The sequence below is a fragment of the Myxocyprinus asiaticus genome, chromosome 10, assembly GCF_019703515.2.
Source record: "Myxocyprinus asiaticus isolate MX2 ecotype Aquarium Trade chromosome 10, UBuf_Myxa_2, whole genome shotgun sequence".
Lineage (NCBI taxonomy): Eukaryota > Metazoa > Chordata > Actinopteri > Cypriniformes > Catostomidae > Myxocyprinus > Myxocyprinus asiaticus.
In genome coordinates, this window is record NC_059353.1 from 46,984,944 (window position 1) to 47,008,946 (window position 24,003).

At 36.8% G+C, this 24,003-nt stretch overlaps 1 protein-coding gene across 3 annotated transcripts in view; it reads right to left on the bottom strand.

Moving 5' to 3' along the window:
* The window catches only part of LOC127447647 (beta-1,3-galactosyltransferase 1-like), a 214,348-nt gene that overhangs the window by 31,572 nt on the left and 158,773 nt on the right, over nucleotides 1-24,003 (bottom strand). For 2 of the 3 annotated variants that reach the window (XM_051709609.1, XM_051709610.1), the window contains exon 3: nucleotides 7,486-7,525. The exons of the other annotated variant lie outside the window; for it this stretch is intronic. The gene's annotated coding sequence lies outside the window, so the exon portion shown is untranslated. The remainder of the gene's footprint in view (nucleotides 1-7,485; nucleotides 7,526-24,003) is intronic. 3 annotated transcript variants of the gene reach the window in all.

Consider the following 24,003-nt stretch of genomic DNA (forward strand, 5'->3'; position numbering starts at 1 on the left):
GTTTCAGGCTGCAGATGATGTTTGGACCACTCAACATGTTTGGCAGACATGGGACAGTGATAATCAGTACATAGAGTCAGAATTTTGTAACGCTACATTTTATTTTAATATGGTTGGCAGTAATTGGATGATGCTGGACATTACTTTGTATAAGAATTATTTATTCAGCTTTACAGAAACTCAGCTGTAATATCTGTTACGTCTAAAAAAAACATGAATAACTAACACTCCTGGAAACAAACTACTTGATGGACTTTCTATAGCTTATTGTTATTTAAAATTTCTCAATGTAGTCTCGCTGTCCTCATACACTGTATGTGGACATACATTTTTAGGAAAACTATTTGCTCAAGCATTTTTTGCTTGTTTATTAGGTGCTACTAGTTACAAATCAAAAAGGTTAAAGCAAAACTCTACTTTATATAATGTAGAACTCTCATGAAAAATTTACCAGAAAAAGCAAAAACTAAAAAACAAATTTATATATGAAAAACTAATAGCAACAAATCGATACAGCACTGCCCCTGTATCCCATCACGTTTTAGCATTTGAGTGTAACTCATAGTTTTTCATTTATTCCTGCAGCCTGGAGGAGCATCTCACATCCCTGTGCCCTCTGAATGCTAACGAGCCCAACATTGTGTCAACAACATTGAATAAAATAAGACTGCATCAGCAACCTTAACTAAGACAAAACACAAACACTTGTGCTTTTCTCACACTAACATTAACACTCTTATGATTTACATATTTCCAGCTTTACAGGGTTGAGCTAAATTGAGCTTTGCTAAAACTGCAGCACCAGGGCAGAAATCAAATCAATCAAACGATTAAATGAGTGCAGCTACATAAAGCCATTCATTTTGATGAATTACAGCAAAGCAGCGAAGACAAATAAGCTCGTAAAATATACATTAATGTTGCATTATTACATACAGTGGGAATTCGTTATGGACACAGTGTTCATTTGCTGAACTTGCTAATTAACATTTAACACACTTAATTTTTTGGTCAGATTACTATTGTTATTTTTCTATAGTAACTAAAGCAGCATTATCATTTTATAGTTGTGTTTTGACACATCCTTGCCATCTATTAGTTTTCACTGAGTGTTGTTCATAGTTGTAGAGTTTAGGAAAAATATTAAAGTGATAAATACTGCTGGGCGATATATATGAAACACAATCGCAATGATTTTGATGATGATATACAATTAAGCACGACCACAAGAGGAGTGATACAAACAGTTAAGTGTCCCAGTGCTGATGGTGTAAGCTATCAGCACTTTGGGACACCTCTCCTCCAATCAGATTCGAAGACTGGAACTAACTGTTGTATATTATTGTGTACAACAAATCTAATCGTCTAAATAATAATTCAGCAATTTATTATCATTACAAAAATGCCTGGGACCCACATTAATGATTCAGTATAAAATTAAACTGGGTTCGAAGCAATAAGTGCGTGAAGATTTTGCATACCTTGTTCGTAAAAAATACAATTAATTAATTGATAAAACATTTTTTAATAATAATATATGTAGGTAAAGAATGCTTTTTATTACGCTACCATGATTGTATATGGGTGCATATAAATGCAAATAAATACCATTATTCCTTCTATTAATTTTGTGAAAAACTGTGGAAAACATGCCCTCATTATTTTAACTAGATTTTTACTTTATGCATTAAACATTTTGAATCTGCTTGGCTACAATGGTTTGGTTGAAATAACTGGTTTTTCTGATTGAAAAAGAGAGTCACTTCAGAGAAAATACATAATTATCAAGATATACTGTACAGGTGCATCTCAATAAATTAGAATGTCGTGGAAAAGTTCATTTATTTCAGTAATTCAACTCAAATTGTGAAACTCGTGTATTAAATAAATTCAGTGCACACAGACTGAAGTAGTTTAAGTCTTTGGTTCATTTAATTGTGATGATTTTGGCTCACATTTAACAAAAACCCACCAATTCACTATCTCAAAAAATTAGAATATGGTGACATGCCAATCAGCTAATCAACTCAAAACACCTGCAAAGGTTTCCTGAGCCTTCAAAATGGTCTCTCAGTTTGGTTCACTAGGCTACACAATCATGGGGAAGACTGCTGATCTGACAGTTGTCCAGAAGACAATCATTGACACCCTTCACAAGGAATGGACTGAGGCTGGGGTCAAGGCATCAAGAGCCACCACTCACAGACGTGTCAAGGAATTTGGCTACAGTTGTCGTATTCCTCTTGTCAAGCTACTCCTGAACCACAGACAACGTCAGAGGCGTCTTACCTGGGCTAAGGAGAAGAAGAACTGGACTGTTGCCCAGCGGTCCAAAGTCCTCTTTTCAGATGAGAGCAAGTTTTGTATTTCATTTGGAAACCAAGGTCCTAGAGTCTGGAGGAAGGGTGGAGAAGCTCATAGCCCAAGTTGCTTGAAGTCCAGTGTTAAGTTTCCACAGTCAGTGATGATTTGGGGTGCAATGTCATCTGCTGGTGTTGGTCCATTGTGTTTTTTGAAAACCAAAGTCACTGCACCCGTTTACCAAGAAATTTTGGAGCACTTCAGGCTTCCTTCTGCTGACCAGCTTTTTAAAGATGCTGATTTCATTTTCCAGCAGGATTTGGCACCTGCCCACACTGCCAAAAGCACCAAAAGTTAGTTAAATGACCATGGTGTTGGTGTGCTTGACTGGCCAGCAAACTCACCAGACCTGAACCCCATAGAGAATCTGTGGGGTATTGTCAAGAGGAAAATGAGAAACAAGAGACCAAAAAATGCAGATGAGCTGAAGGCCACTGTCAAAGAAACCTGGGCTTCCATACCACCTCAGCAGTGCGACAAACTGATCACCTCCATGCCACGCCGAATTGAGGCAGTAATTAAAGCAAAAGGATCCCCTACCAAGTATTGAGTACATATACAGTAAATGAACATACTTTCCAGAAGGCCAACAATTCACTAAAAATGTTTTTTTTATTGGTCTTATGATGTATTCTAATTTTTTGAGATAGTGAATTGGTGGGTTTTTGTTAAATGTGAGCCAAAATCATCACAATTAAAAGAACCAAAGACTTAAACTACTTCAGTCTGTGTGCACTGAATTTATTTAATACACGAGTTTCACAATTTGAGTTGAATTACTGAAATAAATGAACTTTTCCACGACATTCTAATTTATTGAGATGCACCTGTATATTGATTTTTGTCAGTAGGCTGAAAAATATAAAGACAACTTTTGTAGCCATATCATCCATCCATCCATCCATCCATCCATCTTACATTATTTTGGAACACCACGAACACAAGCAGATTAATATAAACAGTAAAGCATCCTAGTTCTGATGGTGTGAGCTATCAGCACTCTTAGAATGCCTATCGTCCAGTCAGATTTGAGGACTGGAACTAACTGTTATATAAAACAAATCTAATACTCAAAATAATAATTATAATTCAGCATTTTATTATAACATCCATCCATCCATCCATCCATCCTCAACTGGATTTAATTGATTAGGACTGACCTTAATCTGTGTGTAGAAACATAGCCAATGATGATCAAAATTGTAAATAAAAACTCTGGTTGACAGAAACAAATTAGTTTATATTGAGATATCTCTTAGGCAGAGAATGTTGCCTGATATGTCACAGTATACTATAGATTCCTACCAAATATGAAATCCTACCAATTACTGAAATATAAATTAAGTCAGGTATGCATGGGCATCCAAACACAACCATAAGTTTGACTGAGGGTTCAGTCTGGCAACAACAATTATTTTCAAGCACCTGGCAATCCACATAGTTACTGTGGACAAAAAACAAAACAAAAGATGAAAGCAAATGGTGACTGAGGCTAACATTCTGCCTAACAAAAGTCATACAGGTTGGAAACAACATGATAGGTGAGTAAATGAAGACAGAATTCTCATTTGTGGGTGAATGATCCCTTTAAATTAAAGTATCTTGACAAATGCATTGAGATTTACTTTCACAATGGCACTTACAGACAGGTGTTGGATTATTACCACAAATTTACCACAAATCCAAATCGCAGAAGAATAGAGATCAGGCCCGAAACACCTGCAGTCTTCTGTGGAGGTGTACGTATTGAATTGCACATGCAGAGAAGGGATATTGCTGAGCAAAATAGAGCAGCATGATGCAAAATTGTGCCTAAAGCATGCCAGTGTATCAGCAATAACAACATTATTATTATTACACACGGCATATAGGACGCTGAGGATTGGCCTCATCTGTCTGAACACACAAAGTTGGAGGCAAAAGACTTTCAAGAGAATATCAGAGAACTCTTGTTTCTTTGCATTTCATCGTTCACCTTGTCATGAACCCTACAGTGTTTTGTAAAGCAGATGCTTACAGGTATTGTCTTGCAGTTTTCACAGCGAATTTCCAGGTCAACGGTTCTGCACCATGGGATTAATACGTAACAGACAACGAATACATTAAGAGGTAAATCGGCTGAATTGCAGCTGAGGACGAATCGGCCTGAAGCCTTGGCTAATGGCACTTCCCGTGAATTTAGGTGTGCCTTATTTTATTAAAGCCTTAAAGGCACAAATACAATGTCCACGCATGTGTACGCGGGGTTGCACGAGGTTAAATGTAATATATTTGTATTTTATTTTATGTTATTTAAAGTGATAGTTCCCCAAAAATGACATTTCTGTCATCATTTACTCACTCTTATGGTGTTCCAAAACTGTATGCCTTTTTTTCTTTCGTGGAGCACAAAAGATGATGTTAGCCAGAATATTAGACTCAGCCACCATTCATTTTCATTGCATCTCTTTTCCATACAATGAAAGCGAAAAGTGACATTGGCTAACGTTCTGCCTAACATCTCCTGTTTTCCACAGAAAAAGAAAAATTCATTTGGGTAAGTACAGTAAGTAATGACAGAATTTTCATTTTCGATGAACTATCCCTTCAACGTTTTTTTTTACTAAAACAAAATCATACAAATCAGGGTTTTAAAGTGTATTTTGCAAAAATGGCAAAACTCACAGAAACTGAACAGAAAATAACCAGTACAGCTCATCTAATATTTATATTGACCTTCTGAGTTGGAAAAGAAAATACACTTTAAAGAGTTCCAAAACCTATTCTTTACCCTTTTCTCTCACTAGTTGAGAGAGCTGTTGGTTGTTCATTGTGTGCACAGTTGAATCAGTGAATAAATCATTAAACACATCTAAAACAACGAGAGAAACTCTCTTCTACACAGCAGTATGGCAGAGTAATGATCAAACTGCAGGGACACCATGCACATACTTTTTGCAACTAGCCGTGTTAACCCAATGTCGAGGTGCACTTCAGTGCCATTAGCCTCTGTAGCAAGAACACTGTGGACGGAGATCGCAACAAAGGCACAAAAGTTTGCAAGTTGAGCTACAGATAACGTGTGCTATGAAGAACACAAATAAACTGTTTCAAGATCACATTAAAAGATCTATTTCACACAATATCGAGTTTTACAAGCAAAACTAGCAAGCAAGCTCTACTAAGAAGTAAAAAACAGCCTATAGTGTAGTTTTGCTCGCTTTTGTTACGAAACACTCTACTATGTGAAAACAAATGTTAACAGAAAAGTGCAATAATTCAATAATGTATGTGCAATAATTCTGACACATTTCTAGAAAATACATATAAAGTCACCTACTAGGTGCATTTTACTATATTCAATATGCTGATAGAAATCAGATGGATCATTAATAAGGTCCACAGATCCACAGATACAAAAATAACAACAGTTAGTGAATAAACATCTACAGCCAGAAAACATGCTAACAGTGTGAGTAATTATAAAAAATGTCCCAAAGCTTAATTTAAATAAGCAAAGTAGTATTACCACTTCTTGTGGTACAATCTGTCAAACTCATGAATTTAGTTTAAATCGGATTACTTTTTTTGCAAGGTGTGGAAAAGTCACAACATGCTGAGGAATGACTTAAAAATTTGAGGCTGGTGTGTCAAACTCACAAACTGTCTTTAATTACAATACAACAGTGACAGATGGAGCATCCACAAAAGTACAGCAGCAAGTTATTGTCCAATTAGGTGCATTGTAATTCCACTACACCAAAATCCAAACAAGCAGACACTGCATAAGATGAATCATGCAAATGTTTTGTAAAATATGCAAAGGAGTAAGCTCAAGTAAACTAACAAAGTTTCATAACAAAGTTTTGACAAAAGTTGCCTGGTTGGTCATAAATGGGATAACAAGCTGTCTTAATTGTATTAAATGCTGGGTGGTATGACGGTTTATAATGTACAGTAAACATTTAGTCAACCGATAATAACTGAGTGTCGGTTTTATGGTAGTTTTACTGTTTTGAGTGTTTTGTCAACTACATACTGTAATGTGAAGCTGTTTTTGCACTCATGCCAGACTTGTCATTTCTTTTTTTTTAAATAATCTTATTTTTAAGTTTGTGTCCATCAAGGTCCAAATAAAAAGAGAAAATAATCAAATGAGAATTAGCTTCTTTCATTTAACTCATTGGATTATTCAACTGGCATTACTACATAGCTTTTTAATATATAAACCATTTTTTTCTTACATTTCCAATAAAAATAACTATATTGTGATATATATATATATATATATCCATTTAGATTGATATAAAATTACTAATGACTTTGGTCAGACTGCTCAAATTCAAGTTATATTCTCTGAAAACATGTCTTAAAGGAATAGTTCACTCAAAAATGAAAAATATTTTCTTTCTTCTGCTGAACATTAAGATTTTTAGAAGAACATCTCAACTCTGTTGGTCTATACAATGCAAATGAATGGGTGCCAAAAATTTGAAGCTCCAAAAAGCACATAAAGACAGCATAAAAGTAATCCATATGACTCCAGTGGTTTAATCCATGTCTTCCGAAGTAATAAGAAAGGTGTGGGTGAGAAACAGATCAATATTTAAATTCTTTTTACTATAAATCTCCATTTTCACTTTCACTTTAACATTATTTTTTTGTTTTTGGCGATATGCACAAATAATGCTGGGCAGGGAGGAGAATTTATAGTAAAAATGGACTTAAATATTGATCTGTTTCTCATAGGTGTTATCATATTTCTTCAGAAGACATAGATTAAACCACTGGAGTCATATAGATTACTTTAATGCTGCCTTTATGTGCTTTTTGGAGTTTAAAAATGTGATATCCATTCACTTGCATTGTATAGACCTACAGAGCTGAGATATTCTTCTAAAAATCTTCATTTGTGTTCAGCAGAAGAAATAAAATCATACACATCTGGGATGGCATGGGGGTGAGAGAATTTTCATTTTGGGTGAACTATCCCTTTAATAGCTTATGCAATTTTACTTTTCAAGTAAATGTATTTGCTTAAAAGATTTTTAGATATTTTTACTGGAAACCAAGTAAAAAAAAATAAAATAATAAAAAAAAACTGATAAAGAAATAATTTTTTTGCAGTACGCACTGTTGTCTTACCTCTGCATTTTATCAATCACTCCAATGATGAAAGGATGAGCTAGAAAGAGCGAGAGAGAGAGAGAGAAGGAGAATTTAAGGTGATTTGAAGTTAAGAGGCGTCTTATTGTAGACAGGCGTCTAGATTTAGCAGAGACACAATTTAAACAGATCATGAAAAAAATAAATAAAAAAAAACAAATAGACAAAAAACAAAAGAACCACTTACACGGAGTCAGATTACAATAAATCAATGTTGCTGCTCTATTTCCAGAGTCTTAATGCCATGTAAGCCTGTTTTAATGAACAACAGCGAGAGCCAACCTTTTCCAAATGACAACACAGCTGCATCCATATCCAATATCACAGGTGTTATTTGTAGATTGATTACAAAGCGAATCCTCTGTATAAACATTCATTCACTAGAGGCCTGCCTTTCCGTTTTAGTTCCAGCGATATCTCTGATTTTTCGTCATAACAGCGATTTCTGCAATGAAGGAATGGATCAGTTTCAAATAAAGAGACTGTGTCATCTCTAAGTATGCCCAAGAGCTCTTAGACAGTCATTTGAAAGTCTTTTAAAATGTGATTATTTCCATGGGAGTCCAGCTCGCCTGTGGAAGTCAACCAAGGTGATGTCGTTTTTTTGGGCCCAATTAAAATACAAGGATATGAAAAACGGAGCTACAAAACTCTGTCAAAGTACTTTTAAGAAGTTAAAGCTCTGGGGAGAATGAAGCATGACAGGAATTTATTAGGTTGATGTCTGGAACATGCTGTGATAAGAATATATATAAACTCTGCAAAAAAAGAAACGTCCCTTTTTCAGGACAATGTATTTTAAAGATAATTTTGTAAAAATCCAAATAACTTTACAGTCTTTATTGTAAAGGGTTTAAACAATGTTTTTCATGCTTGTTCAATGAATCATAAACAATTAATGAACATGTACCTGTGGAACGGTCGTTAAGACACTAACAGCTTACAGACGGTAGGCAATTAAGGTCACAGTTATAAAAACTCAGGACACTAAAGAGACCTTTCTACTGACTCTGAAAAACACCAAAAGAAAGATGCCCAGGGTCCCTGCTCATCTGCGTGAACGTGTCTTAGGCATGCTGCATGGAAGCATGAGGACTGCAAATGTGACCAGGGCAATAAATTGCAATGTCCGTACTGTGAGACGCCTAAGACAGCGCTACAGGGAGACAGGAAGGACAGCTGATCGTCCTCGCAGTGGTAGACCACATGTAACAACACCTGCACAGGATCGGTACATCCAAATATCACACCTGCGGGACAGGTACAGGATGGCAACAACAACTGCCCGAGTTACACCAGGAACACACAATCCCTTCATCAGTGCTCAGACTGTCCGCAATAGGCTGAGAGAGGCTGGACTGAGGGCTTGTAGGCCTGTTGTAAGGCAGGTCCTTACCAGACATCACCAGCAACGACATCGCATATGGGCACAAACCCACCTTCGCTGGACCATCTCAATGCGGTGCGTTACAGGGAAGACATCCTCCTCCCTCATGTGGTATCCTTCCTACAGGCTCATCCTGACATGGCCCTCCAGCATGACATGCCACCAGCCATACTGCTCGTTCTGTGCGTGACAGGAATGTCAGTGTTCTGCCATGGCCAGCGAAGAGCCCTGATCTCAATCCCATTGAGCACGTCTGGGACCTGTTGGATCGGAGGGTGAGGGCTAAGGCCATTCCCCCCAGAAATGTCTGGGAACTTGCAAGTGCCTTGGTGGAAGAGTGGGGTAACATCTCACAGCAAGAACTGGTAAATCTGTTGCAGTCCATGAGGAGGAGATGCACTGCAGTTCTTAATGCAGCTGGTGGCCACACCAGATACTGACTGTTACTTTTGATTTTGACCCCCCCTTTGTTCAGGGACACATTATTCCATTTCTGTTAGTCACATGTCTGTGAAACTTGTTCAGTTTATGTCTTAGTTGTTGAATCATTTTATGTTCATACAAATATTTACACATGTTAAGTTTGCTGAAAATAAAAGCAGTTGAAAGTGAGAGGACGTTTCTTATTTTTGCTGAGTTTATATATACACACACACACACGTATGGAGCATCAATATAATATGCTGATGACTATACAAGTAAAAAAAAAAAAAAAGAGAGGGATATAGATATTATTCAATCAGCAGAATATTTCTGTACACTAGGATGATTTTTTTTCAGGATGAGTTTTAAACAATTATTCTAGGTAATAATAATAGCTTGACAAGTAAGTTGTATGTGTTAACATGAGTTAATTCATTAGATGTCATGAACTAACAATGAACAATATTTTATTACAACATTTATTAATCTTGGCTTTGCAATTATTAAGCTTAGCAATTATTAATCAATGTTAGCTCATGTTAGTTCATATTGCATTAACTTACTGTTAACGTATATACAGTATATCGTGGCAACGATATAAAGTGTCAATCGATAGAGATTTTGCTATATTGTGCATATCGTGATATGTAAATATCCATGTGTGCTGCTTGGGCTTATCTATCAGTGGGCAAGACTTCACGTGAGACTGACATGGACAGAGTTTTCCCGGCATTGAACATTTTTCTGTTGCCGCCCAAACAAATTTAATGACCTTCATCTCGCTATTGGCGTTTCAAAAGCACTAAACATTCTTCTCATCTGACACACAAATGTTTCACATGTCTGTGGCGCGTGCTGTCTCTGGAGCTCCAAAGTGTGCGCGAGTCCAGGAGGCTTCCTGATATTTGTGCTCCAGAGACAGGATAGCTCGGAGCCGGATCACTCGCGCTACTCAATAATATTTGACCCAGGAAAACCCCAAATGGAGAAAAAAATCTCCACAGAATGGGACATCTCCCAAACAGGGTCAAGAAAATGAAGAGGAGCTTGCAATTAAAACAGGTGTGACATCTTTGGTATGGGTTCACAAAAGCCGGCACAGAACAGAAAAATTTAATCTGCAAACTGTGTCGCACTATGATAATCACTCGTAATCAGGGTTGGGAAGTAACAGAATACATGTAATGGGATTACGTATTTAAAATACAAAATATAAGTAACTGTATTCCACTACAGTTACAATTGAAATCATTAGTAATCAGAATACAGTTACATTCAAAAAGTATTTTGATTACTCAAGAGATTACTTTGCATTTTATTGTCATTTGTTTCATTTAATATTTAGTCCTTTCAGATGGAAAACATTTATACATATAAATGATGCGATCCAAAGTGCATTTGAACAGCGGTGAAACACTTTCTTATGATGTGTTACATTCATACGAGCAGACAGAGAAGTACGTTTGAAGTAAGTTTGGAGCAGAAGAAATAGAAATAAACCTTGTGTAAATTGACAGCTTTACGCTAAGCTAAAATGCTATTTCTAGCCATTTTACATGCACGTTACCAGGCACGATCATATTTATTATCAAGACAATTCACATTGGATCATAATTTCTTTTTTTCTAGTAAGACCTTTGATATTAGGGCAAAAATCATATTCTTGATAATATTTTTTGTATTGTTTTCCTGTAAAAATATCTAAAAATCTTTAAAACAAGATCAATTTGATTTATCTTGTTTTAGAAACAACACTGCATAAGATATTTTGGTTTTTCAGAGAATATATTTTTAACATGTATATTTTGTCTTACTGTACTGAGTTTTTATAGTCAAAACAAGTGAAAAAAATCTACCAGTGCTGAAGAAGTAATCCAAAGTATTTAGAATATGTTACTGGCCTTGAGTAATCTAACATAATACATTACAAATTACATTTTACAGCATGTATTCTGTAATCTGTAGTGGAATACATTTCAAAAGTAATCCTCCCAACCTTGCTCGTAATAAAAGCAATCTGTTTTACCTCCTCAAAATGAAGCACGCAAAAAAAAATAAAGAAATAAAACAATTATGCAAGCCAAAAGATGCACTCCGTCATTTTTTTAATGTTATGCATTTATTTATTTATTGCAAGAAGTGATATTTATTTGATGTTTATTTTCTTTGTATATTTTTTTACTTATGTTTTTTTTTGTGTTTTTTTTTTTTTTTGCATTGCTTTGAGAAGATCTTATGTTTCTTGAGGAACGTTTATAATAATAATAATAATAATAGTATTGGTCAACAACCTATCAAGACTGAAATGTGGCATACTGTGAAATTTAGCATTTTGGTAAGGTTGATTTTTATTTATTTATTTATTTACTTACTTAGACATTGTTTGTCTTGTTCCAAATAAAGAGGTAGTAGTTTTCTAATTTATAAAGTATTTAATTAACTAATGTAGTTCACTATCGCTAATGAATGCAACACTATTGTAGAGTGTTACCTTCTAATGGATAAATTATAATATCTTTAAACTTTTTTACTGTGTAACTTAAATAACTTTTTCCTCATTCAGAGTGTTGAAAAGCTGAATTTACCAGAATTTCTCTATTTTGTCTTGTTCCTCACCCAGAAAAGGGTTACAATCAAGATAATTCTACTTCACACTTTTTCCTTTGAAAAATAAAAAAATAAATATACCTCATATTTTAAATTTATTTGAAATTTATGTGTACAATAATAACAGCTTGCTAACTTGCTTTAGCTTGTTTAAGGCTCATCCAACTTTTTTAATGTCCAAATACTTTTTTGGGGCCACTAAATGTGATACATTTTGGATGGAACACATCTGAAGACATTTCATTTTTCAAAATATTTATTAGGGATGTCCCAATACCATTTTTATAGAATGAGTACAAGTATCAATACTTTCTTTTTGGTACTCGCCGATACAGAGTATGATACCTGTTTTCTGAATTCCATGTCAACAATTTATTTCAATTTTATCATCAAAATGGTGTTTAAATAAATAAAATTATTAAATAGTTAATCAAATTAAAGTATAACAATTAATTTTTCAAAATGATATTGTATTATTTATATCAAATGAAGTGATTTTCTACAGAAACTCACTGCACAATCTAAAATACAACATTTGAGTTATTTTTGTCAAATAAAGTGCTGCGGAACAGAGCATCACAGATGTGTGATATTGCTTGAATATTATACAGTTATTATAGATTTATAATTATTATTATTTGTAGTATTACAGTGAATATTACATACAGTAACTATACAGCAGTGATCTATTTCTGTTGTACTTTTCCCCCTTAATTAAACTGAACTTTTATTTTGAAGTGTTTCAGTGTGTTGTTTTTACCAAGGAGATCTGACATTATGATGGTAGCTTCCCACTCTGGAAAAGCCAGTCGCTATGACTCAAAGTGATTATTAAACCGCAAAAGGCTGCTATTTAAAGGTGCACTCAGTCTTTTTTTCCTCACTAAAAAAGTTTAACTCCTAAAGACATGAACTGTAATTTTGCAATATATGTAGGAAATCTTGACCACTCACATGAGATGATGACTCCAGTCATATCAGTAACCTTATAAAGCTGTTTTATCCTACATGGAGAGAGTCTGCACATGGGGGCGGCCATTTTAAAATCATTAGACCAGCCGAATACTACTCACTTAATCTCGGCAACTGTCCTGTTATTCAACACTTTCACTCATTGATTAAAGTAATCATGGCTGACTGTGAATACTACATTTCTACAATGGCATCTGAAACTGAAAACTATTGATTTTAAATTATGCTGCATCCAAGCCGCTAGGTGTCAGTGTAAGTCCAAGATGACACAAAGACAAAAGTTACTGAATGCACCTTTAATTAAATAAATATGTAAATAAATATGTAGTCTGTATGTGCCTCGCACTAAAAAGTTAATTAGCGCTCTGCCTGCTGTCTCATCATTGCTACAAACAGAGCACACGATGCTCATGACCGTGTATGAGCAGAGGTTATTTTGGAGACGAGCCACTTCTATTAAAATGAACAGGAGAAATAGGAGAAAAATGCCCAATTGTCAACAGATGTAGAAAAACGTCTCGCCTTAGAGGTAGAAGAGCAATTCACCTTTTAGAGACAGATATCACCAGTCAATTAACTTGAGAACGTGCATGCGCATTAGCTTTACAAGCCGGATTTTTTTTTTTTTTTTTTTTTTTTGCGTTATCTGAGCACAATTTATGATTCAAGTGTTGTCAGATTTTATTGCTGATTTGAAATATGTTCTTTGATCGTTATCTTGACCAACCTTTATGAGATTTCGGTGTTCCCCCATTCAAGTAGATATGAGCTGCACTGTCATGACTGGAAATAGCCTCCCGAGAGCGTTCCAAAGAAGGCCGACAGTGGACTGACTTGCTAGAAAGACTTTGGTATGAGTCAAGGATCTCTTTGTTTATTTTATTTTTTTTATTTTTTTTGATTTTCTCCCCTTTTTCTCCCCAATTTGGAATGCCCAATTCTCAATGCGCTCTAAGTCCTCTGGTGGTGTAGTGACTCGCCTCAATCTGGGTGGCGGAGGACGAAACTCAGCTGCCTCCACGTCTGAGACCGTCAATCCGCGCATCTTATCACGTGGCTTGTTGAGTGCGCTACTGTGGAGACAAAGCGCGTGTTGCTTCACATGCAAACGATTATTAAAATAATATTATTATATCTATCTCATTAAATCGCATCTTTTGCTCTTAAATCTCATTAGGACATGACGTGATTTTAATTTGTGCACTGAATGTTTACGTAATAACATTCGTATGTCAGATGGTATCATGTTTTGGTATCGGAAAATGTTTACGAGCATGAGTACAATTACATGAGCGCGATATCAGACCCTATTCTGAAACCAGTGTCAGTATCAGGACATCCCTAATATTTATTTAGTCAAAAGTGCCCCTAATTTGAAAAATCACACAAATGGATCATGATTTTACAATGTTGTTGACTCAACAAGACGAACTATTACATATCTAGGTAAGAGAAATAGATAAATGGGGGAGTGAAGTGTGCAGATGCTGAAGCAAATGAGTGTCATCCATTCTTCTTTGAAATGTAATTGGATGCAGATGGAGACTGTTTTTAACAGGTCTGGTTCATTTAATCTTGGCTGAAATTGCAATGGTCACAGACAGCAGCTACACTCACTTGCTGGACATCCGTCAGTACAAGCTTGCTTGAGTAATGTGATTGGAGGGAGAGAATGAGAGGGAAAGCGTGAAGGAATGTGATTATTGTTCGTACACCTCTGTGGTGTTATCAAGGAACAGCAAAGCTTTGGTGTTTATAGAAGTTCAACCATGCCGTGAGTTCACCTAGATGCTCAATTTGCATATTATGGTCAAGCTGTCAACATATATTATTCAATAAGTGTATGACATCATACTGCCCATGTGTCTGACATGAAATGTGACCAATGAGTTTGTTTTGTTTTAATGTGCTGTTTAGGGGTGGGTTTATCTAAAAATAGTAGATACCCAATGATAGAGAAAATAATAGACCATGAAAACTATAATAATAGACTGCGATGGGGGGCCTGGGTAGCTCAGTGGTAAAATACGCTGGCTACCACCCCTGGAGTTCGCTAGTTCGCTAGTTTGAATCCCAGGGCGTGCTGAGTGATTCCAGCCAGGTCTCCTAAGCAACCAAATTGGCCCGGTTGCTAGGGAGGGTAGAGTCACATGGGGTAACCTCCTCGTGGTCGCTATAATGTGGTTTGTTCTCGGTGGGGTGCATGGTGAATTGAGTGTGGTTGCCGCGGTGGATGGCGTGAAGCCTCCACACGCGCTATGTCTCCGTGGCAATGCACTCAACAAGCCACGTGATAAGATGCGCGGGTTGACTGTCTCAGGCGCGGAGGCAACTGGGATTCGTCCTCCGCCACCCGGACTGAGGCGAATCACTATGCGACCATGAGGACTTAGAGCGCATTGGGGATTGGGCATTCCAAATTGGGAGAAAAAGGGGAAAAATCCCCCCCCCCCAAAAAAATAAAAAATAAATAAATAATAATAGACTGCGATGAAAAAAAAAAATGCACCGCAGTGTCGGTACATGATCGGTTGCACAGGGGTTGCACATACTTGTTGTTTAGTTCTGTGGTAATAAACACTTGTGATTGGTGCTTGAAGTGGAAAAAAGTGCAGGTACTAACACAAAAATAAAACTTAATATTATGCATTTATTTACATTAAAATAGTATGACATTACATTAAAAGAGGTACTTAACATTTGAGTCTGGCTGTAAATTCGAGATCTGGCTGAAGAAAAAACATGACCTCACACCCTCAACTAATAAATAGGTTTTGATTAACTTTACTTTGAAAATAAAAACATACAATGTAGGGTTATTGTTTATGAAATCTGAGGAAGAATATTTAGACCTGCTTAATTCTGTATCTTTGACAATATCAACCCACATAAGAGAACAAAGGCAATCTCATGTAGAACACTCTTTTTACACAAAATAATGTAGCCTAAAACTGAAAAAAAGAGCATTATGTCTGTCTGTCTGGAACGTCAGATAAAGTGATTGGCTGGCCTCATCGATTCACTGACTTACATTAAATAAAGACATTAAATCTTACCGGGAGACTCTGAGAAGTGGTGGTATGCAAGATAAACTGCCGGTACGCTGTAGAGTAAATTACAGAAGTACAGGTGCTGCATACTGCCCCACTTCAAGCACTGCTTGTGATGAAAAGTACCGAGGTACAAGTCCTGAAGAGCACGTGAGCCGAACGTGTCATAGAAGCACCACAAAATCACGTGGTTTAGGAATTGTTTTTTTCATCTCACAATCCCTTTTTAAGACATTATTGGTTAGGTTTAGGTTTAAGGTTTAGGGTAGGGAGGTAGGTTTTGCTGATTTAAAACAATGCTTTTAAAATGTGGAAAATAGTGGAGTCCTTCACTTAACGTAAACACTGACCCTCTGATTAACAGACTAGTTGGCTACTTTTCTAGGTGACTAGTAAAAATGAGCAGCCCAGTCATGCACGTTCTAGTTCAGAAAACATAAAAAAAATATTAGCAGATATGTATGTAGACTTTGTGATAAAAATTTCTGTCCATTCAAAAGTAATAAGTACTTATTTATAAGAATACAGTTCTGCTTATGTCTATCTATGGTATTTTACTTGCTAATACGCACCTAAAACCAAACCCTGAGTAACTTTCAAAGAGTTAAAGGGACAGTTCCTCATCATGAAAATTCTCTCATCATTAACTCATGCCATCCCAGATGTGTATGACTTTCTTTCTTCTTCTGAACACAGCTTAGGATTTTAAGAAGAATATTTCAGCTCTGAAGGTCCATACAATGCAAGTCAACAGGGTCTAATACTTTGTAGCTTAAAAAAGCACATAATCACAGAATAAAAGTCATCCATACCACTCTAGGTGTTTAATCCATGTCTTCAGAAGATATATGATAGGTGTGGGTTAGAAACAGATCGATATTTTAATCCCTTTTAACTATAAATTCTCCTCCCTGCCCAGTAGGTGGCAATAGGCAAAAACAAAAATAACACTTAAGTGAGAAGAGTGGTTAGGAGGGCTGTTTGAAAGTGGAGATTTATAGTAAAAAAGGGCTTAAATATTAATCTGTTTCTCACCCACACCTATCATGTCACTTCTGAAAACATGGATTTAACCACTTGAGTCATATGGATTACTGTTATGCTGCCTTTATGTGCTTTTTTGAGCTTCAAAATTCTGGACCCTGTTGCCTTGCATTGTATGGACCTACAGAGCTGAGAAGTTCTTCTAAAAATCTTTGTTTGTGTTTCAGGAGAAGAAAGTAAGTCATACACTTCTGGGATGGCATGAGGGTGAGTAAATGATGAGAGAATTTTCATTTTTGGGTGAACTATCCCTTTAATGACACTAACCTGGCAAACTTTGGCAAATATAGACATTAGTTCTTCCTTAAAAGTGCTCAGCATATCAGCCGGGTACCCTGTAAACACATCTGTTTTATACGGAGTATGCATCAGACAGTCAGTGAACAAAGTGTGTGTGCCAATACAGTGTGTTTTAGGCAGTTTCATGATGGTGCAAATCTGATCGATTAAAATCTTAGAAGCAAGCAGAACAGCTTTAGCCTTATATATAATACACCAGAACCAGCACAATGCCCTTCGCCAGCTCTTCTGTTGGGCTCAGAAATGACTTTCCATGAGTGACAAACAGATGGGTAAAAAACTCCACTCATAACACTGAGAGAGAAGCGTGATGCAATAAGACATGACCATTGCTGTATCCTCTGAATAATGTGTCACAAGACTGCACATCCTCATCTCACAGGAAATGTCAGTGGAGAAATCACAATCCAAATGTCAAGTAAACATGAATCTCCTTTGAAAGAGAATGCGGTCCAGGCCCAGGAATACTGCTTCATTTCCTCGAAGGTTTGGATTGATAAAACTGTTTTTTTTTCCCCCTCTCCTTTGGCTCAACTGCATATTCTCCCACAATGTGGGAGTGAGATCTCATCCACAAGCCTAACTCTTGATAAAGATGAGTGTGTTGGCTTGTGTCGAGGCATGTTGTATTTTCCAGGCCGTGGATTATCTCCCTCGAGGGACGTCCCTGGAGTCTTCACACCCTCTTTTAGACCAACAGCTCCTGTCACAAAGATGACTAAAGCCCTACATCTCTGCCAAATTCTTCCTCGCTCACCCATTTCAGGAAGTAGCTCATTTTTACACAAGGCATACAAGTGTAATGGTAGTATCACAATACCTAGTTGCAGACAGAGTGACCAGAGTTTGTTCACTGACCGTCTAATGTACAATATATTACACACAAAACGAGAGCACTTTCTCAATCTCAAGCTTTAATTTGATTGGCTGGCTTAATGCAACTTTTTACGAGTAAGGGCACAGATGTTTTATCAGTATGCCTCGAAACCAAGTCGTGTTTACAAGGTGTTTGGCTGATAAAATGAGTGCTATTGAGGAAAAATTAGTCACTGGATTTTCCAAAATTTGCTGGGTTATAGATGGGGTCTTTTGATGGGAGCTTCGCTCAAATTAAGCTGAAATGCCCAGAAAGTTTTGTTTGTGGGTTTAAAACATCCCGATTCCAACAGATAATTGGAAATTTTAGCTTCTTTAAACTTCCATCAGGATCGTTGGATCACGAAAAACTCATAAATTTGACCTAAATGATGATATTTCACAGATCACCGTCACTGTTATCGCCACTGCTCTATTAAGACCCGTTTACCCAACAGCTGCTTTTTACGAAACAATCGCGCAAAACCCATATTTTGCCAATTACCTTACTTTGTCATCAGATAACTGTTTTACTTAGGAATTATGCTTTAAAAATGTACAAAGATGTACAAAAGTTTTTTATTGAACACGTTTTCATGCTTATGGATTTAATTTGGTCAATAGTTGGCTGATAAATATCGGCAGAAATACATCGGCGCATACTTCTAAAATAATGTATTTGTATGTTCAATCAAAAACGGCTGTTAATAAGTTTGAACATTCAATGATATTGAAATCAAATATTATTATGTACTCTATGTGGACCGATCATTTAAACAGTAAAACACATATTGCATGTCTTATGGTAGTTTTCATTTTTATATGCCGCATTTCTGGTTCACCCAAAAATGAAAATTCAGTCATTGTTTACTCACCCCCTGTGTTATTATAACCCTATATGACTTTCTCTCTTTTTCTTAACACAAAGGGAGAAATTATTGTGAAAAAATATTGTGCTCAGTGATGTCATACAATGACAGGTTATGGTGACTACATCTTCAAGTTTCAAAATAATGCAAAAGTATAATTCAGAAGTCTAATCAATTATTCCATGAGTCTCATGATTGTTATGAAAGCATACGATAAGGTTTGGTGAAAAACAAACCAAAATCTAATGTATTGATTAGTGAAACTGTTCACTGACCGTTGATCTCTTGTGTGCGTTCATGAAAGGGCACAAGATCAACAGTTCATGCAGCCTCCTCGTGACACTGGGCCGTTCAAGCGAATAGCGACAACAGAACACAACACAGGTGCACATAAAAAAGAGAACAGAACTTACTAAAGTTTGGTGTCAAAATGTATGCATTTCTATGCACAGTTTTTTGTTTTTTTTCAGGCTTCCTAAGCAACCAATTGGCCCGGTTGCTAGGGTGGATAGAGTCACGTTGGGTTAACCTCCTTGTGGTCGCTATAATGTGTGGTTCTCGCTCTCGGTGGGGCGCGTGGTGAGCTGTGCGTGGATGCCATGGAGAATAGCGTGAACCTCCACACGCGCTAAGTCTCCATGGTAACGCGCTCAACCAGCCACGTGATAAGATGCGTGGACTGACTGTCTCAGATGCGGAGGCAACTGAGATTCGTCCTCCACCACCCGGATTGAGGCGAGTCACTACGCCACCACGAGGACTTAGAGTGCAATAGGAATTGGGCATGCCAGATTAGGGAGAAAAAGGTCCGTCTCCACCCCCCCCCCCCAAAGTTTTTGGACCAGTGCCAGATCGCAGCGGATGGAGTTACCAGCGCAATGATAGAATGTACCGTCACTCGTCACTGCTGGTTAGGACAAAAACTCTAATTTACATAGAAAATATACCTTTTATCGTGTGTCATTTTCCGTCAGGTTAGGACACGGAGTGACTGTGGCTGCCTGAAGACTCCTCTATGTTTCTGTTTGATTTTCAAGTACTCCATTAAAAAAAATAAGGCTGGGCATAGAAATGCATCAATTCTTTGACTACAAACTCTTCAGACATGTGTAGTAAGTTCTGTTCTCTGTTCTGTGTGCAGTTGTGTTGTGTACTGTTGTTGCTATCGCTGTGGAGGACCTGTTTTTAAATAAACAAAACAAGTTTTTGCTTGAACGCCCCAATATCGTGAGGGGGCTTCGTGAACTGTTGCTCCCATGTCCTATCATGAACGCACACAAGTGATCAACGGTCAGTGAAAATTTTCACTAAATAATACATTAGATTTTGTTTTTTTTCTCACCAAACCTTATCGTATGCTTTCATAACAATCATGAGTCTCATGAAATAATTTGTTAGACTTCTGAATTATACTTTTGCATTATTTTGAAGCTTGAAGAGGTGGTCCCCATAAACTGCCATTATATGACATCACTGAGCACAAATTCTTTTTCTCTCTTTGTGTTTAGAAAAAGAAAGTCATAAAGGGTTATAACAACACAGGGGTGAGTAAACAATGACTGAATTTTCATTTTTGGGTGAACTATCCCTTTAAAACTGGTATTCAGAAATAACCTACATATATTTTTCACTAAAAACCATATATATCCCTTTAGAATAATTTGTATTAACATTAACAAACATTATTCCATTATATAATGCTTAAAACATCATATCCACCACTGAAAGCTGCTGCTGCTACTCTGAAGAATCCAGAAGTGTGGAAGACCCCCCCCCCCCAAAAAAAACCGAATGACTTTAGAAGACTTGGACTAAAGCGCTCAAGTCATATGGGCTTCTTTTATGGTGTTTTTATCAATTTTTAAGCTTGACAGACAATCACTATGAACTGTTGTATGAAAAGAGCTATGTAAAGATTTTTCCTTCTATGTTTCACACAAAAAACTAAACCATACAGGTTTGGAAAAACATGAGGGTGAATAAATAATGGCAGAATTTTTATCTTTTTGTGAACTATTCCTTTAATTCCAGAAATATTCATCTAAACCTCAATATCCCACATTCAGATGACGAGTCTCACCCTCTTATTCAACCGTATCACTTCTTTGTCCCTCTTCTCCCATCTCTGACCCTGTTTTGCTCTCTTTTTTACTCTCTCCATCTGTCTTTCGCTCTGTTGCTCTTCTCTGTTGAAGGTTGTCATTAAAGCCGCAGCAGATTGAGCAGCTGCTGTTTGGGATCTGAGTGTCTCTTCACCCAACACGGCTCTGCGGATACATCAGTGGTTCTCAAAATATGGAGGTACAGTAACGTACTCAAATCTCATTCACTTTCACACATTAAAAAAATTAGGACAATACAGGTAAGAACGAATGTGTGCAATTTCTTTTCCTCTGGCTTTTCTCCTGAAGCCTTGTTCATACTTACGCCTAGCACCACAGCGCATCCTGCCCGCACAGCTCTTGGCGACCCAAAGCGTTTGTGGTGTCAGGTGCGCTCACTGCGCTGCGCACATGTAAACAAAGACGTTCTTGCGTGTGTGCCAGATTCGAATGGGTGAAGAGGTGAATGAACACTTTAATTTCAGTCTGTTCCTCACACAACACTATCGGCTGGCCCAGAAGAATTGAAATATAGTGCACAAGTGATACGGATAACTTGTGCTTTTGGAGATTGACAGTCACAACCTCTATATTTGTAAGTTTAGAAAATTAGAAAAGTAAAATTTTTGTTGTTGTTGAAATTTACATTTTTAGTGATCTGTTATATATCAGCATTGAAAGTTGTTTTGTTTTAAAAGTGGGCGGGACCAAGAAAAATTGAGAACCACATGGCTTCAACACACTCACAAAAAGATAAATCTATTTCAGACATCTCTAATGAACATGACTTGACAACAAATGGAATATATTTGACCTCATTCTTGTGGTTTTTAAGGGAATGGTTCACCTACAATTTGAAAATTCTGTCATCAATTACTCACCCTCACGTCGATCCAAACCCATATGACTGCCTTTCTTGCTGGTTGGAGTGCTTATACAAACAGAGCAATGTTTTGATAGAGAGTCAGCAAATTTTCAGAGGAATCAAACTATAAATCGCTTACTTGCGCTATTGTTACATAAAGCTAATGTTTGACTTCAGAAGACTTGGAATATAACGCACATCGTAAGGACTACCTTTATGATACTTTTATCGTGCTTTTTAAATTAATGTTCTAGGTTCAATACAAGTTAAGCTCAATCGACAGCATTTGTGGCATCATATTGATTACAACAACAACAACAACAAAAATTTTGTTTATTTAAAAAGATATAGCCACAAGATGTAATCATTATATGTGTTAACATGACTTTAGAGTGATACAATAACTTACTAACCTTTTCTATGTAAAGTTACACCCAATATTACAACTTTGTTGTCATGAGGACACAACGCTACAAAACAAGCAATCTGATAAATGTCGAAACGACAGTAAATCCCTGCTTTTATCACACTAAAATCATTCAAGCATGTATAATGTTTATGTCTTGTGGCTATACTTTTGAGTATTTTAATGTTTATGGACTGGCCCCATTCTCTTCCATTGTAAGTGCCTCACTGTAACCACGGTTTCTGCTTTTCTAAAGATAAACGAGGAACTAGTCAAAATATGCATATTTTTTTTTAAATCGATAATCAACATTATACCACAAATAATGTCGATTGAGCTTAACTTGTGTTAGACCTGGAACATTCCTTTAATGATGGAAAAAGTCATACGGGTTTGGAAAAACCCGAATAAATGGTGACAGAATTTTCATTTTTGGGTGAACTATTTCTTTAACTCATCTTGTATAATTTACACCAGGGTTTCCATTAGCTGGTAAATACAGGTTCTTACATCCCAATTTCCGACAAATTCAAAAATGGTTGGACACAATGTCTGGTGAAAATATAAACACTAAGCGTCAGCAACCCCTTTAGTTGATGGTACAAGTGTACAGCATGACGCCATCCAAATGATGACAGTGCTTCACTGCCACAGAGGTTTAAACTTTCCCAACAGCTTGCAAAGTTCTAATCAGCAACTACAGCTGGTTGTATCCTGCACACTGGCAAAAGCAGCCTGCATTTTTCCCTTCTCGCATACCCGGAGTGTAAGCTTCTCAGTTCAGAATCACATTAAAACAGCCTTGTGATGCAGTCCTCTGGAGTAGAAGGACACCAGTTGTATGTAAATCTCAAGCTGTAGAGAAACGCTGCAAACATCAGACTTCCTGTCGACAGCAAAATACTTCTGTGCTATGAGGAAAATAGTCATACAAATATAGTGAAAAAATTAGCCAAGTTATAATTCCCGACACATGTTGGTTGGCACCAAAATTTCTTAGTGGAAACTCTCCTGTACACTATTTAACCATCATATGGTAACTTTTTTATGAGTTTCTTTCACAGCAATAGACTTATAATTGGTTAAATGATGCTCAATTTCAGTATGTGAACTCATAAATGAAACGAATTGATTTCATCTTACACGCAGACCCTGTTTTATTCAGCTATTCACCGTAATTGTAAATGAAAGCAACAATGTCATGGGACATTGTATACAGGGTCAAACGTTCATATCATAGTGTCAGAGACCCTTTGTATAGGGACCTTTTTTCCATGGATTTGCAGACATACACTGATGAGATTTGGCAGAGACATTACAGTATGTGTCAGGGTTTGTATAGGGATGAGGCGAGAGAGAGAGTGGATCCAAATGCAGAACTTTAAACAAAAGAAGAGGATGCAATGAAGAAGGTAAATAAACTCAACAGCAGTATGCTGGCTTGCAACGCTCTACATACAAACAATAATTAAAATAAAATAAGTAATTGCACTTTTACTTGAGTACATTTTTTGGCTACACTGCCCACCTCTGTCTCTAGGAGACAGAATGCATCTCCTTCCTGAGTGGTATGATGGCTGCGTGGACCCATGGTGTTTATCCTTGTGTACTATTGTT